Genomic DNA, 20,810 nt, shown 5'->3' on the forward strand with positions numbered 1-20,810 from the left:
TATCGTTTTTATTAAGTCCTACCCGTCTCAGTCTGCTAATTGGTGGCTATCCCTGGATGAATAGCAGCTGGCTTAGCATATAACTTTGCCATCTTTAGAATACCATTAAACTAAGCACAACCGAAATCATACTGCCAGTGCCTGTAAGTCCAACAAAAGACTGACTTCAAAGAAAGGACCACTGCTTTGCTTGATGCATTCATAAAGAGCCCTTGTTCCATCAGATGAAAAACTTCAAAGTGCCTAACACCTTTTGCGGATTAGATAAAAAGACCTGTATGTAGGACTGTAGTCACTGGTTTGTGTGTGTGTTTGAAAGAAGGAAAAATTGATCAGATCCTGGTGATGTACTCAGAGTGTGATAAGGTTGGATCCAGACTAAGTTAGTCATGCTTTAGTTATTACTAATGTCCGAATAACGTTATATTCAAGAGAGCTTCCAAGCAAAGGACAAAACAAAAATAAGATACAACAATTGATATCAGACATAAATGAGGGTTGGGCCAATTCTAGTCAACCCAGGATTTAGTCAGGTTCGATTGAGGTAGTGCCAGATCCCCCCGAGTCAGATCAGGTCCATCTGGAATGATCTGGAGCTGTCAAAAGGTGGGTGTCATTAAGATATAATGCTAATTAAACATATGGTTGGGACAGAAAGGTGGCATGTTGCAAATATTAATATTGCGCAGCTTGAAGCAATAGGATGAATAAAAACTGACTCCTTTTGAGATAAAAATTGCTCAGACCCAAAATCTCATTTTAAAGCTTTACTAATAGAACTTTTTTCAAAAACAGGTTTAAAAATCAATGTTACATCCAGATACAATGGTACCTCTAGTTAAGAACTTAATTCGTTCCGGAGGTCCGTTCTTAACCCAAAACTGTTCTTAACTAGAGGCAGGCTTTCGCTAACTAGAAGCGGCTTCTTGCTGCCGCTGTGCTGCGGGCACACAATTTCCATTCTCATCCTGGGGCAAAGTTCTCAACTCGAGACGACTCTTCCAGGTTAGCGGAGTTTGTAACCTGAAGCGTTTGTAACCTGAGGCGTTTGTAACTCACGGTACCACTGTAGTTGCGTAATATCATGTGCTTGCTCAGCACAGGCTCAGCTTCTTACAAATACGAAATAACTCCAAGTGGACCTGAAATCAAAGGTCTGTCTCTTTTCACAGCCTCCATTACCGCCTGGAGCTGTTTTGCCTTCAGGAGAGACCTCATGAGCCCATGTTTCCCTTCAGCACCTTGAGAACAAAAGACAACTCACTCACCCCAAATGGAGATTTGCAACTGAACACCACGTCATCTAAGTTAGGCACATGACAGAGCCAGAAGAGATACATCAATAGTTAATTATCAACCTGTCAAGTACCCAGGGAGTTCTTCTTAGCTTCAGTGGGATTTTTTTAAACCCCTTTTGCAATACACATGCAGAGTTGTTTTCCATTTCAATGTACAATTAACAAGGCATGTCTCCTCCCTGCCCCGAAATCAACTGCATGATCCAGATTGGGTCTGCTTCAAAGCACTGGATTGGACTTTGAACCAGATCAGGGGCATGCCCAGCCCTAATATCATTATACTGTTCTGAAATTAACAGTGACCAGACCAGAATTATCTTTTTGGGATGGTCTGTTTGTGAAAAAATGGTCTTCAACAGGCATTGAAACTGCCTGTCTGATATCCACCAGGAGGGACTTCCATAAAACTGGAGCTACTAACTAAAAGCCCTGCTCTGTGTCACCACAAAGTGGACCTTGGCTGCAGGGCTGTAGCTAAGGGGTGGTGAGGTGGGCCCCCGCCAGGGGTGCGAATATGGGGGCGTGCAAAATCGGCTTTAAAATATGTCCATAAATAAAAATATTGATTATTGCCTCATAAGAAAAGGTTTTAAATAGAGGGTAAATGGAATGGGTGGAGGTTAGGTTAGGGGAGAGGTGGAAAGATGAGCTAATTTTTCTATGGCTAGGGGGCGTGATCTGGACGGTTCTACCAGGGGCGCAAGATCACCTAGCTACGGCTCTGCTTGGCTGTAGCACATAGCACTATGAGAAACACATCCCCTGATGACCAGAGTGGCCACACCAGTATGCAGGGCGTGAAGCAGTGTCTCAGATCCTGCAAAAGAGAAGTGTAAGGCATAGGTTCCCAAATTGTGGTCCTGGGACCACCATGGACCATTCAGGTGGTCCATGGTGTGTCTGAGAAGAACAGTGGGAGCAGCAAATGGAAATGGGGGGGGGGGACAATTAGTGTAGCTTTCCCTGATACTTGAGAGCCAGTGTGGTGTAGTGGTGAAGAGCGGTAGTCTCGTAATCTGGGGAACCGGGTTCGCGTCTCCGCTCCTCCACATGCAGCTGCTGGGTGACCTTGGGCCAGTCACACTTCTTTGAAGTCTCTCAGCCCTACTCACCTCACAGAGTGTTTGTTGTGGGGGAGGAAGGGAAAGGAGAATGTTAGCCGCTTTGAGACTCCTTAAAGGGAGTGATAGGTGGGATATCAAATCCAAACTCTTCTTCTTCTTCTTCTTCTTCTTCTTCTTCTTCTTCTTCTTCTTCTTCTACTACTACTACTACTACTACTGAATGACCCCCCCTGTCCTTATGTTTAGTTAAGGCAGCAAGCTAGTATACACACTGACCCAGGAGTAAGCCCATTGAACTCAGTGAGTCTTCTTTTTTAGCAAGCATACACAGGGAGGGCTTCAGTGTAAGTCACTTCCCTAATTTTTAAAACATCTCTCTCTCTTTTTGTGGTAAAAGATATTTCTCCATCTTTTCAAAGTGCCCTTATTAGCTTTGGGCCATAAATGCTACAAAACAGATTTGAAAACTGGAACAAGCCCAACAGAAATGCTTGCTGCTGGTGAATATAAGGGCATACAAAACAGGGCAGTAAAGTCCCTATACAATATCAGGAAGACCATTAAAAAAAGCTGGAAAAGCATCAAGATAGATGGCCTCTTTGTAGTTTCAGCCCAAAAGTTGAGCCCTGTTTCTAAATATTTTCCCTAGTGGGAAATAACAGCTTGAAAATAATCCCAGATGTATTCATTTGTATAGAATTGTGCTGCTTGCAATATATAAGCATGGAAATATTGTTGAAGGTTTCAATTCTGGTCTTGTGTTTTTTAAAATGTCAGGCTTTTGAAAAACAGCATCATTTTCCCTTAAAAGTTACTCATTTACCTGGAATGTTGGCCTGCAGGCCTAGATTATGGCCTGGGTTTGGACTTCCTTGAGACTGAAAAATTGCCTATAGGCAGAGAGTGGGGGAAGCAGGCAGTTGTTGTGGATCATGTTCAATTGTAACACAAAAGTCAGCTGAAGGCTGGGGTCCCATGCCATTAGGACATTCACTGAAATGAACAAGCTTTACCTCTGAAGAGTGACGAGGACAAAATTCAATTCCGTTTGCCTTTAATGGCGACCTTACCTAATGCACACTTTTGAAAACAGTAAGAGAACCAAAGAACAACTGTCCTTCCAAGCTCGCACTTATTCTGCAGCCCAGTTGTCCAGCAGCACAGGACTTAGGGCAGTGTGAGTGGTTCCACGGCACAGGGCACCAAGCCGAGGGAGAGCAAGATTGAGAAGATCCATAATTGAGAAGATCCATTTGGAAGCACCAAAATTTGGCCTTGCTCGGGGCACCATATTACATAAAATTACCAAAGTCCACTCACTTCTCCAGCCACATAATATATACAAAAATATATATAATGGAGTGAAGTGTGCATATGTTAACAAAAATAACACCAAAACGCATGATATTAGGGGAAATGGCTTTGTAAAAATGTGTATATTACACAAAAATGTGTACAGAAGGAGAAATTTGCACTAAAATGCAGGTGAATTTTCATGTGGACTTTAAAAATAAATCAGTCACAAACTGGAAAACCTACTTGTCCTGATTTGTGAGGTCAGAAGGATTGTGTGCAGAGGAAGGCAACCAAGATGATCAAGGATCTGGAAACTAGGCCTATGGTTGAAGAAGCTGGGTATGTTTATCCTGGAGAAAAGAAGACTGAGAGGAGATATGATAGCTATCTTCAAATATCTGAAGGGCTGTCACATGGAAAATGAAACAAGCTTGTTTTCTGCTGTTCCAGAGGTAGAATAGAGGAGCTTACCATTCCCAATTGCAAGATGAGCAAGAATATAATTTTTGAATGCTCCCCATATTTTTTAAAAAGCACACAACTTCCAAGTAATAAACCAGCATATCAGGGAGAAGGGTCAAGGCTAACTTACTCCCTTTTGTGATTTTCAACTTGCAGTGGTTTTTCATTTTATTTTTTTACATTTCAAAACAGATCCCCAAACTGCGGTTTAAAATGGTAGAACCTATTTGACAACTTCAAAACACTACCACCATTTCATCTCATTATTTTGCTGCAAGTGTCCATTACATTTGAACCAGCCCTTAAATACTGACAATTGTCCACTGCATGGCAGCTGCAATTACCTTTATGAGAGTTATTACAAAGGTCAGGTTTGAGTCAACATAGTTCAGGCAAGATCAATGATGTAAACAAGTTTGCACTAGTGCCTCATCAGATTAAGTTTGGAATCTGGAGGAGGAAATCAGACTGGAAGAGCTTCTCCTTTATATTGACCACCTAAGACTGCAGTCCTGAGGGCAGACAGGAGAGAGCTCAAAGATGGATGAACCATTATATCTAATGCAGGCCTCTTACTGGCAGAGCACTAGTGAGTGTGAAGGAGTGCTCTTGTGCATCTCTCTTGTCTTCCTTGAAAAAACCCACCCATTTCCCACCTTTTGATCTACCTCTGGTCTACCCGTGACACCCCCACAATCTGCCCCAAGACACTCCCCTTTCCGGACCTCCCAATGTCTAAGCTCCCGTGTTGATAAGGTAAGGATTGTGATTTCCGCTGAGGCAGGGAGGAGGCATTCAACATCATCTCTTCCTCTCTAAAGTTTGACCTTCCTCTATCTGCCATCAGAGAGAGAAATCTGATGTTTCCTATCTGGGATACCCCCTCCCTGGGGACCATATTCTATCCCCTAAAAAATTGCTGGAAGTGCAAGAGCAGGGATCATTCAGTGTGCAACTTAAGAGTTAATTTTGTTAACGTCAACATGCACAGAGGGGGATGGGGTGAAGGAGATGCTTTGCAGGGCATGATCTCTAGAGCTCTGGTTGTGTAGTTATGAGAGAGTTCTTTCTCTGTATGTTTTGTTGAATGTCTCCCTGCTATGTACAAGGCCCGACCTACGAAAGAAGAAACCTCTCTCTTCCTTTCCCTTCAAATTATATGCTGTCTTTCTTCAGTTTGTTCAGTAAAATGTTATCCAGACTCTCTGTGGACTTCTCCCGTGCTACTTAAGGGACTTTGCTAAGAAAAACCTGCAGGCGGAGATTCTGTGTCTGGAAGACATCTTCAAACAGATGCAACTATCAACCCTATAGCAGAGGGTTGTAAGGAAGCAGTAGTAGTAAGGAAGAAGTTTCACACAGGTTTGATTTTGGTCCTGGCATTTGAGACTTATCTCACCCATCCTGGCTGCTCCACAATCCTCTTTGCTGTTGTTGCATTTTTGTTCGTCTTCGTTCAGTGTGCCTTTGAATGGGAGGCACAGTTCATAAATCACACAGGAGAAAAAACACAGGCAGGAAAAGGGTGCTATGAAATATATACAGAAAAGAAAACGTTTGATGGCAAAAGGCGGTCTTTTTTAAGAGTCCTTGTTATGGTTGTGGTCACTTGTTTATACCTCGTAATAACTACAGCAATGTTATCAGCGCTTGTCAAAGCAGAAGGATTTCTGTCTGTGCTCTGTGAATATTGCCTCCAACAGACCCATGTAATTGTTTATAATAGCTACTCAGTGCATATAACCAAAGAGTTGGCCAGAAATGTAGGTGCTTCTGGGAAATAAATATTGCCTCTGCTGATAGGCATGATGTCGTTCAGCTCAGGGTAAGCAAATTAAATCCTCTTAATTAAAAATAAAAACCTCAGCCCACAACTTATTTTCCCTGCTGTATACATTATCTGTGGAGAGGTTTGTAAAATATGTAATGTGATACACGGATTTCATTCCAGAATTCCAAACTTAACCTATGTTATATGTGAGACTAGTTTCACTTAAATTTATAGTCCAGTTCCTACCATTGAGCTTACAAGTTAAGTTTTACAAGGGAAGGGCAATAAATTAAATCTAGATGGAGGCATAACTTTGGCCCTCTAGCTGGTTGTACAGTTTAGCACATTAAAAAGAGAGAGAGCATAATGCGCACTTGTTAATAAAATTAGCACAGCGCTGACATGTAAAAAACCATTTTATAATTGGCGGGTCCATTCTAAGGGCCTGTTGACAACACTGAATTTCAGAAACCTGCTTTGGTAACAACATTGTAAATGTGGAAAGCTCATAAATGGATACAACAGAAATTCGTTTGCTCTTTGATATTACGTGTGTATGTGTGTGTCTCCGTAAAGCGAAAACTGTAAAATTACCACATAATAAAAGCCAGGGTACTGAGCGCTAATTGCCTATTTATACAAAAAAGGCTCTTTTCTACAGTCTTGTAGGTGTGAGGCGTAAACGTCTTGGATTTTACGAAGCTGCGATTTACATTTTCAGCCCGTCTGTTCTCTCTTGCATTTCATCTCAACCTTATAAAAAAGAAAATGTGATTTTATTAATCCACTTCAAGTATTCACCGGGCATTAAATCCACAAAGCACCCTACAGGGTTTTAATTGTGACAGAAGAGCCAGCGACAATTGGGGCCTCCTGCCCACCACTGAGGCTGGCCCACCCTGCCTGCTGGGCACAAATGCTGGTTTTTAAACAGCAATACCCGGCCGGTCGTGATAGCCACTTTGTCAGCTGCCTGGAGGGAAGTTGTCAAGTCTGGGACCCCGCTGCTTTATTCCTATAACTCTGTTGTAGAAACACCTCACAAGTGGAATTGTGGTTGCCTCATCCAGAAAATGTGGAAAGGATTAATGTGGCATGTAAAACAAATCACTCTTGAGCTCAGCTGAGAAAGTGGGTATTAAAAGCACTCCAGTCAAAAGGGCTTTTAGTAAAAGGGTTGCTGTGATATACAGTCAGCATATGCTGGGCTGGTAAAGCTGCAGGGTGTTTGGAAATGGTAATGGTCCATGGGTGTAAATTCTTTCAAGACCTCTTAAAGGCACATATGTTTTTTGAGCATGTTCCTCAAACAAGGACCTGTTATGGTTTAGAGTCAATGGCGCTTTTAAACTTTATTGATTGGCTTGTGATATTCCGAGGCCACTTAACCATCTTTCTAGTATTGCTGGACAAGTTGCTTTTAAAAACCTGGAATCTCATACATTCTCCTGCCTATGCAGTTGTGTGCATTCTGAAATTAATGATCTCTAGAGGTCCAGTCATCCCAAGGAAACAGTGACATCTTCCCGGGGTGTGTGAGTGTGTCTGTGTGTGCCCTTTTATTGAGCTTTGTTTATTCTTACGCAGATTTAACTGTTGGTTGATATACCACTGTTCTGGTCCCCAAAAGCCCTTAAAGGTTGCTTACAATAAAAATAAGTAAAAACAGTGAAATACCTCCCCATTTTGCAATGCATAAATACAGGATAAAATTTTGGGAGGTTGTTTTCACTCAGTTATGCATATACCTGCTACTTCTTCTGAAGATTATGGACTCCTTTGAAAGCCAGTTTACCTAGACATGTTACAAATGAAGAAGAGCAGAATCATTCCAATGCAAAACTTTTTTGAAGCCTAGATTTCACAAGTATGGGACAAATTAACCAGGAATATTGATCTGGCGGGGTGGAGAGAGGACTCACACCTTCTGTAAGACAAGGTATTCTATTATTGACTTTGTTTGGACATTTGAACATGGTTTTGATCCTCCCCAGACCCATGGAACCTTGTGGAGAGACATTTTCATTTGACTGACTTTCTGGGAAGGTCTAAAACTACAACCATCAGCCGCTATTTTTCTTTCTTTTCTGAACAACTACTAAGCTCTGTTTTCCTTGCATGCATATGTTTTGCTACTTGAAATTAATAGATCAATCAAACAGCAACAACAGCATCTCTCCAGGGCACCCATCACCAAATGCACACAGAGGCAAATGTTCACCATACCATGTTGTAAAAACACACACCAAAGCATACATTTAAAAGAAAAAGCTCAGAGAGATGGAGAAGGAGCCAGTATGTAGCACTAATAACCTAGCAGGGTAGCAGTAAACAGAAGCAAGATGAAAATGGGATGACGAATGGCCCAGATATTCAACATGTGCAGGAGCAAACCTTATAGTGAGGCTGTGCTGCTCAGCTGACCACCCTCTAGTTGTGTTGCTGCTACATAGTAAAATACAGAGGAGGAGTCGGAGTCAGACAGAAGCAAGATCAGCCTGCTACAAACACGTCAGCAGAGCTGATCTGGTAGCCCTCTTTCTCTCCATTCTGGTATGCAAAGAGAAATACCTGATTTAGGTGTACAAACTCAGTGTAAGTTCTCCAACTGTCAGATGGGAACAAGTAGTTGCCTACATAGATCACAGGAATGTATTGCAGGTAAAGCTGCAAAGGGAACAAGAAAAAACTGAAGCCGAATACAGTGGTACCTCGGGTTAAGTACTTAATTCGTTCCAGAGGTCCGTTCTTAACCTGAAACTGTTCTTAACCTGAGGTACCACTTTAGCTAATGGAGTTTCCCACTGCTGCTGCACCACTGGAGCATGATTTCTGTTCTCATCCTGAGGCAAAGTTCTTAACCCAAAGTACTATTTCTGGGTTAGTTGAGTCTGTAACCTTAAGCGTATGTAACCTGAAGCATATGTAACCCAAGGTACCACTGTACTGAAAAGACAGAGGGGTTGTGTATTCCAAGTTTTCGAGTTCAGGTGGTGGGAACATGATCCGTGTTTAAAGTCCTAAATAGCCCAGCACCCCAACACCACCACCTTCCCTATAGACCCTCCCAGTTGGTAAGATAAACAGAGAGAGGGTCCTTTTGGTAGTTCCACCTGGTAGTTCCCCCGTGGGGTAGTGGTGGTGACATGGGAGAAGGCATTCTCTGTGGCAGCCCTTAAGTTGTGGCGTTGCCTCACCAGAGAGTTGTGTCCAGCTCCTTTACCATATAGCTTTTGGCCTTTGACACCTGAGATATGTTTTCAGAGCCCACCCTATTCCCGCAGGTGCAATCTGTTTAAACTGTTTTAAATGTTGAATTGTTGTAACCCACCATGGGACCTGCTGGTGAAGATTTAAGAGTAAGGAGCACATTGTGTAGAACCATTTCAGTGAGGTTATCTACTGGCTTGACCTTCTACTTAGGGACATATGATTGCTTTATCCATACTTTAAAGAAGAGGAGCCATAGTTCAGTGGCACAGCTCATGTGCTGCACAAGGTCACAGGTTTAGTTCCCAGAATAATAATAATAATAATAATAATAATAATAATAATAATTTATTTATACCCTGCCTATCTGGCTAGGTTTCCTCAGCCACTCTGGGCGGCTCCCAACAGAATATGAAAAACACGATAAAACATTAAAAGCTTCCCTGAACGGAGCTGCCTTCAGATATCTAAACGTCAGGTAGTTGTTTATTTCTTTGACATCTGATGGGAGGGCGTTCCACAGGGTGGGTGCCACTACCGAGAAGGCCCTCTGCCTGGTTAGATCCCCGTCCAAGATCCTGGCCATACTGAATGAAATGGACCAGTGGTCTGATTAATGATAAGGTTCTTTGAGCATGTTAAATTTGTTTGTGGACTGAAATGATTCAGACTTATCATCTGTTGAGTAGTTCCGTTGTTCTTGAAAACCATGCCTGCTACTTTATATGTAAACCTAACAATGAATTTAAACGTTAAAACGAACATAAAATCAGGGAGCAGCTGCATAGACTTCTCTTGCAGGTAATCACTGCATCTGAACACTGGCTTCACTGAATGGAGCTCATGTTACAATTGCTTTTGAGCTGTAGATGCCAGATGTTTGTGTGTGGTTTTTTGTTTTTTGTTTAAAGAGCATGCAAGAGACCTTGTTGTATTTCAAAGTGGGAAGTGGCTGAAATGGAAATGAAGAACAATGCTGCATCTGGCTGTTAGATTTTATTTGCCATTGCATTCGGCAACTTTGCAATAACATTTCCTTCCACTGTCCCTGCACACTCAACAATAAATCTGTGATTTCTTTCAAAACATTGCTATTGTATCTGGACTCATTCTGGAGTCTTGAAATCAATTAAAAGTACAATGTTGACTTTGATGGTGTACAAGAAAGAATGAGCACAGGAAACTGGGATGGTGGGTCTCCACTACCTGCCAGATTTCTACCTGAGTTTCAGCAGGAAAGTAATAAAAATATATACCGTATTTACTGAAAAAGTGCATAGATAGTAGGAATGAACACACACAACAAGGACAAGTTTAAGTTTTTATCTGTCCAGAATATATCTCCATGGGTAATCTTGGGAAATAAATCATGGATACATGAGCAGCAATTATGTCAGAGTTGGGGGGCAAAAAAAGAAGAATATATATGTGTGTTTGTGTTTTGAATCACTGTATATAAAATTACTCATGGATTGCTCTTATTTTTGTTAATCCTATAAATCACCAGGACCGTCAAGCAGAAAGGTCATGGTTTCATGATCAAAAACGTACTTAGCTGAGTTAAAACAATCGTGCGGAATCCTGTGTGAATGTTGAATATTTTGGTTTCCCTTTCAGGTTCTGGTTCAGTGCCCCAGACTCTGCCTCTGACTGTAACCATGACTGAAAATATTGTTTCACCCGTTTCAGCAATGACACCATTTGTTACTTCTTTGCTTTACTACAGGGCTGGTAAAAGTCAAGATCAATCAACCGCCTTTAATATTTCCACCATGCAGAGAACTTTGCAGCCAACATGCAAAAAGAGATACAGTTGAAGTGAAGTCACGCTCTGGCATCTTCATAAAATGGAAAGCCGAACATGTAACTTCTGCATACCAGGACTGAAACGCCTAAATTTCGCTGCCAATGCCCTGAAGTTGAGAAGATAATTCATATATATATATATATATATATATATTTGCTTTCGTAGATTTCATGGAAGCCATCGAGATAGAGAAACACCCTCACAACATAAACAAGCGTGACGACACGTCCCGCCTGCCAGACATCTGGAAATTAGCCCTCCCCACAAAAACCGACACCAGAACCAGAGGCACACAGAACACCATCACCAATCAACCACACCAGACCCAAACCCAGACCCTCTCCACAGATAAATTACAGACACCATCCAGTAGCCAAACCATAGTGGCACCTCCGGATGCTACACCCCCCTGCAATCCCTACACAGATCTGACTGGCACAGGGCACAAAACCACAGCTCGCCCCTATACACGAAGCCAAGCCAGAGCACAATTAAGTGCAGTACAGCCATCTTCTCAGAAAAACTCTTCACAAGTTCAAGAGGTCAAGACACGAAAGCTTTAGCAACTAATCCACTCTTAATGACCCTCCTAAGTGGTACTCAGAATATCACTCAAGAAATCACTCAAGATATCCCTCAAGTAATTAAGGAACAAAAGAAGAAAAGTCACACTATCCTGGGAACTTCCTCTCTGCCCAGAATACACCACACCCCCTCAACAGTATTTATAGGAACTCAAACACTGAGATCCTGCTCTGTTCCAGTAACAAGAAGCCGTAAGCACCAGCCTGAAGATGACGAGTGAGACCTCGTCGAAACGTCGCCTAGACACCCCAACTCTTACACGGGAAGACACCCGAAGACACCAAAACCTGCATATATATATATATATATATATATATATATATATATATATATATATGAATAGACAGGGGACAGGAATATCACCTTGAAACACGGGTTAATTATTATTATTTTAATCACAAGCTGATGTGGAAATGCAAAGAACTGAATTTAAGATATGAAAAATGAAAAGTTGAGTGAAATTGACAAATATTCCCATTCTTAGTAGCCCCCACATTCTGCTAAATGGGAGATAATTTGCTTCAAGGGGTACCATGAAGGCAGTGGGAGGATAGATACAAGAACTAATGTATTTAAAATTGTGGGAATAAAAAAATTCCTTCCAGTAGCACCTTAAAGACCAACTAAGTTAGTTCTTGGTATGAGCTTTCGTGTGCATGCACACTTCTTCAGATACACTGAAACAGAAGTTGCCAGATCCTTCTATATAGTGAGAAGGTGGGGAGGGGTATTAATCAGAAGGGTGGTGGGAATGGGTGATTGGCACCACCCTTCTGATTAATACCCCTCCCCACCTTCTCACTATATAGAAGGATCTGGTAACTTCTGTTTCAGTGTATCTGAAGAAGTGTGCATGCACACGAAAGCTCATACCAAGAACTAACTTAGTTGGTCTTTAAGGTGCTACTGGAAGGAATTTTTTTATTTTGACTATGGCAGACCAACACGGCTACCTATCTGTAACTAAAATTGTGGGGGGCATTTGGACTCCACTTTGGGTATTAAAATTCAGTGGGCCAGCACAGATGTTGAGCAGCACTAATCAATATGTCATCATTAGATGTATATACTATCCCATATATTTTTGCATTTCTGTAGTGAGAAATGGTACATGGAAACGAATATAGGCCCACGGAGAAAAGCATAATATACGGAAAAGAGACAAGCTATATAAGGATGTAGAAGGGGAGACTGAGAGAATGAAAAGAGGAAGCAGGAAATGAAGGCAACATTTGAAAAAGCAAAACTGCCACACCATAATTTATTAGGCAAACCAGGAAATGAATTACAGTTAAAGAATGACAAGAGACATTTCGGAAACTATATATAATAAAAAGTAAATTCTGGACTGATGGATCATGTGCTTCTGGAAATAAAATCACAGTGCCATTTTCTCTCGCCAACTCACCAAAACGTTTGGGTTTTTTAAAAAAAATGTTTTCCAATTGATAAATATGACTAATAAAAATGGTATGCTGTAGAACTGATTGCATTCAGGCAAACAACAACAGACACCTTTTTATTTTTGAAAGGTCAAAAAACCCCTCACGGATTACCTTTCACAAAATTTAAAACAGTGCCACTCTGCCTATAACATGATGGGCTGCATCCAGCTAAGATACTCTACTCAGAGTGGACCCATTGAAATTAATGCACTCAAGTTAGTTAAAAGATCTACTCAGATTATGACTAACAGTGGGACATGTTAGCATTTCACTCCTTCGTTGCTGGATGTGTGATTGTTATATCACATGTCTGTGTTTACTGTCTAGTGTGAGAATGGAAACTAGTCTTACCTCTTCCGCTCTACTGTACTTTTTTACTTTCTTTCACCTCCTTCGCCTCCAAGAGAGAGAGAGATCATTGGTCCTTGATCCAGTGAGTAGTGTATACATAGCTGGGCATTTTCAAATAGAGGCCAAAGGCAGCTCTAGGCAGCCCTAGACAAGACTCCTACCTGCCCTTGCTCTGCTCTCCCTGGTCACTTTTGCCTGGCTGGAATAAACTTTGATAATGCATCTTGTTTGCCTGAATGGTGGGTGGAGAGATTTGTATGAGTGCAGAAGCCTCTCTATGTGTTAAAACCTCTGGCGGTTGTATGGCTGGAATGTAGCCTATGCAGCAAAGGACAGGTTCACTGCTCTATACTCTTGGGCCTCTGGCCTTGCCAACTGGGGCATGGGATCCCCAGAAGAGTGTCCATGGAGGAATGTTTATGTTTCCCACGCCCAGGGATGGGGGAGAAATTCATTTCAGTTCACACATGAAGACAGACCTAATGAATCCACACTTTACAAAATAATACACAAAAACCAAATCAGAGCCATCCAGAATGCGGCAGCTAGACTGGTGACTGGGTGTGGTCGCCGAGACCATATAACACTGGTCTTGAAAGACATACATTGGCTCCCAGTACGTTTCTGAGCACAATTTTAAGTGTTGGTGCTGACCTTTAAAGCCCTAAATGGCCTTGGTCTGGTATACCTGAAGGAGCGTCTCCACCCCCATCGTTCTGCCCAGACACTGAGATCCAGCGCCGAGGGCCTTCTGTGAGAAAAGAAGTTACAGGGAAATAAGCAGAGGGCCTTCTCGGTAGTGGCACCCACCCTGTGGAACGCCCTCCCACCAGATGGGAAAAAAACTACCAGACTTTTAGAAGACATCTGAAGGCAACCCTGTTCAGGGAAGCTTTTAATATCTGAAGGATTATTATATTTTAATATTTTGTTGAGCGCCACCCAGAGTGGCTGGGGAGATGGAGCCAGATGGGTGGGGTATAAATAATTTCTTCTTCTTCTTCTTCTTCTTCTTCTTCTTCTTCTTCTTCTTCTTCTGAAATTCGCACTTCCCTGAATTTTGCAATTCGCCAGCAACATAACATGAACAAAAATCTATATACTGTACAGCACTAATGGGTTCATATAAATGCATTTATTGGTGGAAATAGCATACTGTACAAAGACACATTGTTTTGTGGGTAATTGCTTTGCAAAAAAAAAATGCATATATAAGGGAAAACTGAATATAAGTATGTGCATAGTAGGAGAAATTTGCACTAAATGCTGGTGAAATTTCACGAGAACATTTCCCTACACAAAGTAGACTTAGGCAGAATTGTGGAGAGCCAAACGTAATACTGGGGCAAGTGGAATCAGAGGTATTGAAATGCCTATATTTGCCCATCCCTACCCGCCACTGGCATAAAGAAGCAGGTTTCTGGCCACAGGTTATCTCCTCCAAGCCCCTGTACATATTTCAAGATGTGATTCTAACACAGCTATGCTATTGCAAATAGGGCCATGTTAAAGCACAAGTGGCACTGTGGTGTAAACCACTGAGCCTTGGGCTTGCCGATCGGAAGGTTGGTGGTTCGAATCCCTGCAACGGGGTGAGCTCCTGTTGTTTGGTCCCAGCTCCTGCCAACCTAGCAGTTCGAAAGCACGTCAAAGTGCAAGTAGATAAATAGGTACTACTCTGGCAGGAAGGCAAACAGCGTTTCTGTGTGCTGCTCTGGTTTCGCCAGAAATGGCTTAGTCATGCTGGCCACATTACCCAAAAAAACTGTCTGCAGACAAACGTCGGCTCCCTTGGCCTGAAAGTGAGATGAGCGCTGCAACCCCAGAGTCATTCGCGACTGAACTTAACTGTCAGGGGTCCTTTACCTTTACCTTTTTTAAGCCAGGCGGTCCTAAATCTTAAGTTTTCTGTCTTTAAATGTTTACTGTGAGAGTGACAGCAGTGTTGTTATTGTATCTTCCGGATGACAGTTGCTGTAGTGTTGGACAAAATCTGTTGCCCCGAAAGCTCATTGTATTGGAATATCATAGAGGGTGGAATTCAATGTTGTTTAACATGTCTATAAAAATGCATGTTAATGAACAGTACACACAAAAACGTGTATATTCGTGAAAATGTACAAAAATGCATCCTGCGATGGAAAATGCATATATAATAGGCAAAATTGTGGCAAAACGGATATATATTGGGAGAAATGCACAAAAAGGCATCTGAATGTCCATACAACCTTCTTAAACTGAATTTAGGATAAGAAAATTGTGAAACTGAGAAATTGATAGTTTGTCCATCCCTTCTTTGAAGTAAGGCTTAACGTTAACAGCTATAACGTTAGCAATAATATTAATTAGGCAGTGCCCCCTTCCATGGCTCTTACTCATGATATGCTATATAGAGCAATAAAATGCACCTAGTGCATATAATAAACATAAAGGTGAACTAATATGGAAATATGGATCCCATGCCAATATTTCTAAAAGTTTTCAACACATTTGTTGTTGTTAATGGTTTATTAGGGTTTCTTTTTTAAAAAAAGATCTTACAACTAACAAGAGTTTCCCCTTCATTTCTCCTTCCCAAAATTCCCTCCTCCCTCTTATCCAAACATATTAATTCCAAAACACTTTAATTCAATGCATACACTTAAAATCCTAATAATTTAAGGGAGAAAAAAACACTTCTCAACACTTTTAAAGCTTAATTGGGCAGCAACAAAGATGAAGAACCGGCCAAACATGCTTCACATCTTATCAAATTCATATTATCATTTGAATGTATCTGAATCCCATAGTTCGTATTCAAATTACAGACCCTTGCAACTTCTGTTTGGCTGGCACCAAATACTAAATATTAAGGTTCAATCTATATTGGAAACTGAGCTTGAAACGGGTTTATAGCCTGGAGGCAAGTTGTGAATCCCATAAAGCATTGTTAGAGGCACCTGGTTAGTGTTCGGTACACCTGCTTAATGTTCCTCTCCCCTCCCCGAAGTCGCAAACGTCAAACGTCTTGGCAACGTAATGGGGTTTGAATGACAGCCATGCGCTTGAACAGCAGTTATGTTTTTTCACTACCAAATTGGATCATAAATGATGAAAAAGAGGTCAGAAAGGAAGTATGGAGGCAAACAAATTTGAAAGGGGAAACTGCTAATAGCCATAAACCGTGCAAAATCAAAGGGGCCGACAAGTCATTGTGGATTACCTGCCCCATGAATTACTGATCAAGCTGCATTATGATATGGAATTTTCTGGCTCCTTTCATCTGCAGCGCAACACTTTCTAATGGCTCCCAGATTAAAACGCACAGATTTGCCTGAAGACTGCTTTCTTAGAAAGCAACCCCCATTGCTTTGCATGCGTAACATGCTTTATGTGTTGAGTATTTCTTAAATATGAAGGTTAGACAGCTAGACTGCTTCTTGATTTGATTACGAGGTATGCTGCAAGTGCCATCCTCTTCGACACTTCTGAAATAAACTCAACACAAATGTTGCATTTCCATGACAAAGCCATTTTGAATGTGCAGTAAAGTCACAGATGATTTGACGTGCCTTCACGGTTATTTCTCACCAAAGGAGACTGCTGAATGCAAGTAGTCTGTCAACGCCTAGTCACATGTTTTGAGACTGATATACTACTATCAAGGCCCAATGTACATATTTACACAAACACACCTCGCACACATATTGAGGCATCACTGGCATGGGAAGCAGCCATGTCTTTGACTCCTTCCACATGACCTCAGAGTTATCTCACTGGGGTTGTACAGGAAATGGCCACCTTCCATGCAGTCAGGTCCACCATAAAACAAATTATGGAGCACGCACATGTGATTAAAAATGAACTGTGTGATTGTGGGCCTATCATTCTTTAGTTCACAGATCTTTTTTTAAAAAATAGGGACCACACCTGTCAGAGAGGGGAGGTTTAACCAAAAATACTCACCCACAATCTGAAATTTGCAACAGAAAAAAATAACTCACTAATATAAGGGGAATCCCCCCCCCCCCGTCATTAATTGTGTTTTTTGCCCGGGTGTTTTTTTTGTTTGTTTGTCAGGATAATGGTAGAAGAGGAAACAGTCAAGTTTCTTCTCCCCATGAACTGAAGTCCCAATTCAAAACAGACTCCCACACCCCATGGATGTGCTTACTGCTAAATTTTAAAACTCAGACAATACTGCAGGTGTCAAGGGGAATTGGGGTTGCTTGTGTGTAAACCTCTAGCTGTTACAAACTGCTTAGGGGCGGTTGTGTCTTTCCCTGACTGAGCAGCCTTGCCGCTGCTGCTCAGTCGCTAGCAGAATTCGTGAGTGGGCGTCTCCTAAATTTCCTCCAGCATAAGAATTCCTTAACGGACAACCTACGCCTCGCCTCTCTGCGCGGAAGCCTTCTGCGCAGAGTGGGCGTGCCTAGTGGTGGTCCTCCATCCTCCTCACTGACTTCACTGGAAGAGTCTCGGAGCCTCACCTCCAAGATGCTCTCTCCCTCTCCCTTCTTCCTGGTGTCACCGGGACTTCCTTCCCCAGATGACGTTCTCTCTCTACCCTTACTCGTTCCCTCTCCTGCAGAATCTGGAAACCTCGCCTCCCCCCCTGCTCTGATGTCAGTTCCCTGACAGCAGGCAAAACAGTGAGCATTACATGTAGCAAGGCCTCAAATGCCTAAAGACTGTAAACTTCCCTACTAAGAGAGATGTTCCAATCCCCTTTTCTGCACTCTTCCCAGCCCTTCAACGTCCTACTTGAGATGTGGCTAGTGAGAAAAGCTGTAAGATGCTTTATACAAAAAGCTACTAAATCTGCCCTGAAGCCTTATTTCAAAAATAAACCAGGATTTGGGGGGTCAAGGGGGGGGGAGTCTTTACCGATATTCCTGTGTGCTGGGGAATGTGCATTTACTTTTGTTACCTCAGTCAGCCAATGAGGGGCACTATTGCATCATGCCACAGAAGTTAACAAAATCTTTTTAATTAGTGTTTTGGCAATACAAATGATGTTTTTGTTAATCTCTTGGGGGGTGACACTCTTTTATTTTAATTCCAAAATGTACTATTTTGTTGTTGTTGTACTCTTTAGTAATGCTATTATTAGTATTAGTATTGCTATTAATAATGCTATCATTATTAGAAGCTACATGAGAAGACCTAAGACTTCTGTTTGCTTTGAAGAATATTGACATTGTACAATGCCATGCGGTTTTTAGGTTGTCGGTTTTGCATTTGTCAATTGCAAAACACATTGGATATAGCAATAACTTGACCCAACACAGGTGAAAGATGAAAGAGAGATTATTTCTCTTCAGAATAGGTACAGAGAAATCCAATGTTTCTGCCACACCAACAGTCACACTCCCAGAAAATTTGGAAACTAGAGAGAATATAATGAAACTGGCAAAACACTTTGCCCACGTCCTTGGCAATGCTGTCAATACACACAAATCAGAAAGCAGCATGTCAACACCCAGGGCCAGCCTACTCATGACGCAAGACAAGACAATCACCTCAGGCAGCAGCATCCACAGGGGCAGCAGATCCTGGTGTAGATCTTTATTTTCCCCGTTGTTCCTATTGCACCAGAGTCTCGTCTAAGTAAACTGCAGCAGCTCTGCTGTTTTGACTAAGGTGGCTCAGCTTCACCACATCAACCTCTGCTACGGGTCCTCCTTTTTTGCTCTTGTCATTGTTCAAATGCTTCCAGAAGGCAAGCAAAAAGGTAGCTGACACCAAGCAGGAGGAGGCACGGGATACCCTGAGGATCAGCAGGAAGAAGAAGAAGAAGAAGAAGAAGAAGAAGAAGAAGAAGAAGAAGAAGAAGAAGAAGAAGAATAGTAGTAGTAGTAGTAGTAGTAGTAGTAGTAGTAGTAGTAGTAGTTTGGATTTGATATCCTGCTTTATCACTACCCTAAGGAGTCTCAAAGCAGGTAGCATTTTCCTTTCCCTTCCTCCCCCACAACAAACACTCTGTGAGGTGAGTGAGGCTGAGAGACTTCAGAAAAGTGTGACTAGCCCAAGGTTACCCAGCAGCTGCATGTGGAGGAGTGGGGAAGTGAACCCGGTTCACCAGATTATGAGTCCACCGCTCTTAACCACTACACCATGCTGGCTCCCTTGCCAGGCTGTGTGGGCCTCAGGAGGTGTTTAGTAATGATGATTCCTGAAACCAGTGTATCTCTAAGGACCACCAATGCAAGGGACTTGTCAGGATCCAGCTGGCAAATGGATGTTGCCCAAGGGGAGTTCTAAGACAAGAGCAGCAGAAAGGCAATCAAGCCTTCCACACCTTTTGAGTGGTGGCTCTCTGTTCTAAGAGGATGCAAGCTTTTGTGTGTCTTCTTGCTTTGTTTATGACATGACTTGATCCATCAACCAACGGATATTTTCAGGGTCATGAGTAATGCAACTCATATCACAAGCAGGATGATTTATAAGTATGGAATTAGTATTATACTAGGGAGTTGAATTACATGCCTAGTGAAATGGAGTGGCTAGAAGATCAACAGGTCCATTGCAATCCTCCAGTTTAATAAATCTATAATGGGGTTGGAGTGTCCTTCTACTAGAGTCCACAATACATACACGCACACACTTTACAGCTCAGACTTAAGAGTTCACTGCATGTTGACTGGATAGACATCGAGCCTAGTTTTCCTACATCACTGGTTAAAGGTGAATTGGCAGCCACAACTGGCATGTTAGAACAGCCATTTTCCTGGTGTCACCCTCAAAAGCTGTGATCCCCCCTCCCCCCGCAACCTGCAATATTGTAAAGTCCCACTTCTAAAATCATATAAAATGAATGCAACCACCACAAGGAATGGCTCTTTCCTAGCAGAAACCGTGGCCCCACGTTGCCTTTGAGCGAGGAACACAATGGAAAAATATAAAAAGGAGGGGGCAGGCTAATTTGTCCTTGTCAGCAAAGTTTGGCTGTAAATATACAGAACGAGTTGCAGGGGAAAATGAAATGAGAGAATTTGCAAAGCTGGGGGATGAGATCATCCTCCAACAACAAGCCCCAAATTCATAAGACACTTTTGAATTCATGAGGTGAGAATGACTAGCACAGAGGGCTGTAAAATGCATTTGAAGTGCATTACATTTGGGGGGGGGGTAGAAATATATACATTTTACAAACTATCTCCCATTAACAGAGATGTGGCTAAGTTGCACTAGAAGGGGGTTTGGGTGCAAAGATAATATGATTATTGTTCGCATCCGTGAATGCTCTCTATAAATATTAGAGTATCAGAGCAAGCTACAATGTGTTATAGCATCAGAGCACTATTTTGAAAAGGGCTGATCTGGAATACATAAATTCCCATGCGTGTGATTATGCTTAGGACCGAAAGCCGACTAAAGGTAAGTGGCGAAACGGGGTTTGAAATTGATTCTACACATGACATAAAAACAGCACGTGGTGCTCTCCCTGTTCCTTTTAAATGCATAAATTAATGCACTACAACCAAATGGCAACACTGAATCCTGGCAAGACAGCAGTGCATTTGGTTCCTGGGTAAGATG

This window comes from Podarcis liolepis (assembly GCF_965112155.1).
Source record: "Podarcis liolepis genome assembly, chromosome: 12".
Classification (NCBI taxonomy): Eukaryota; Metazoa; Chordata; class Lepidosauria; order Squamata; family Lacertidae; genus Podarcis; species Podarcis liolepis.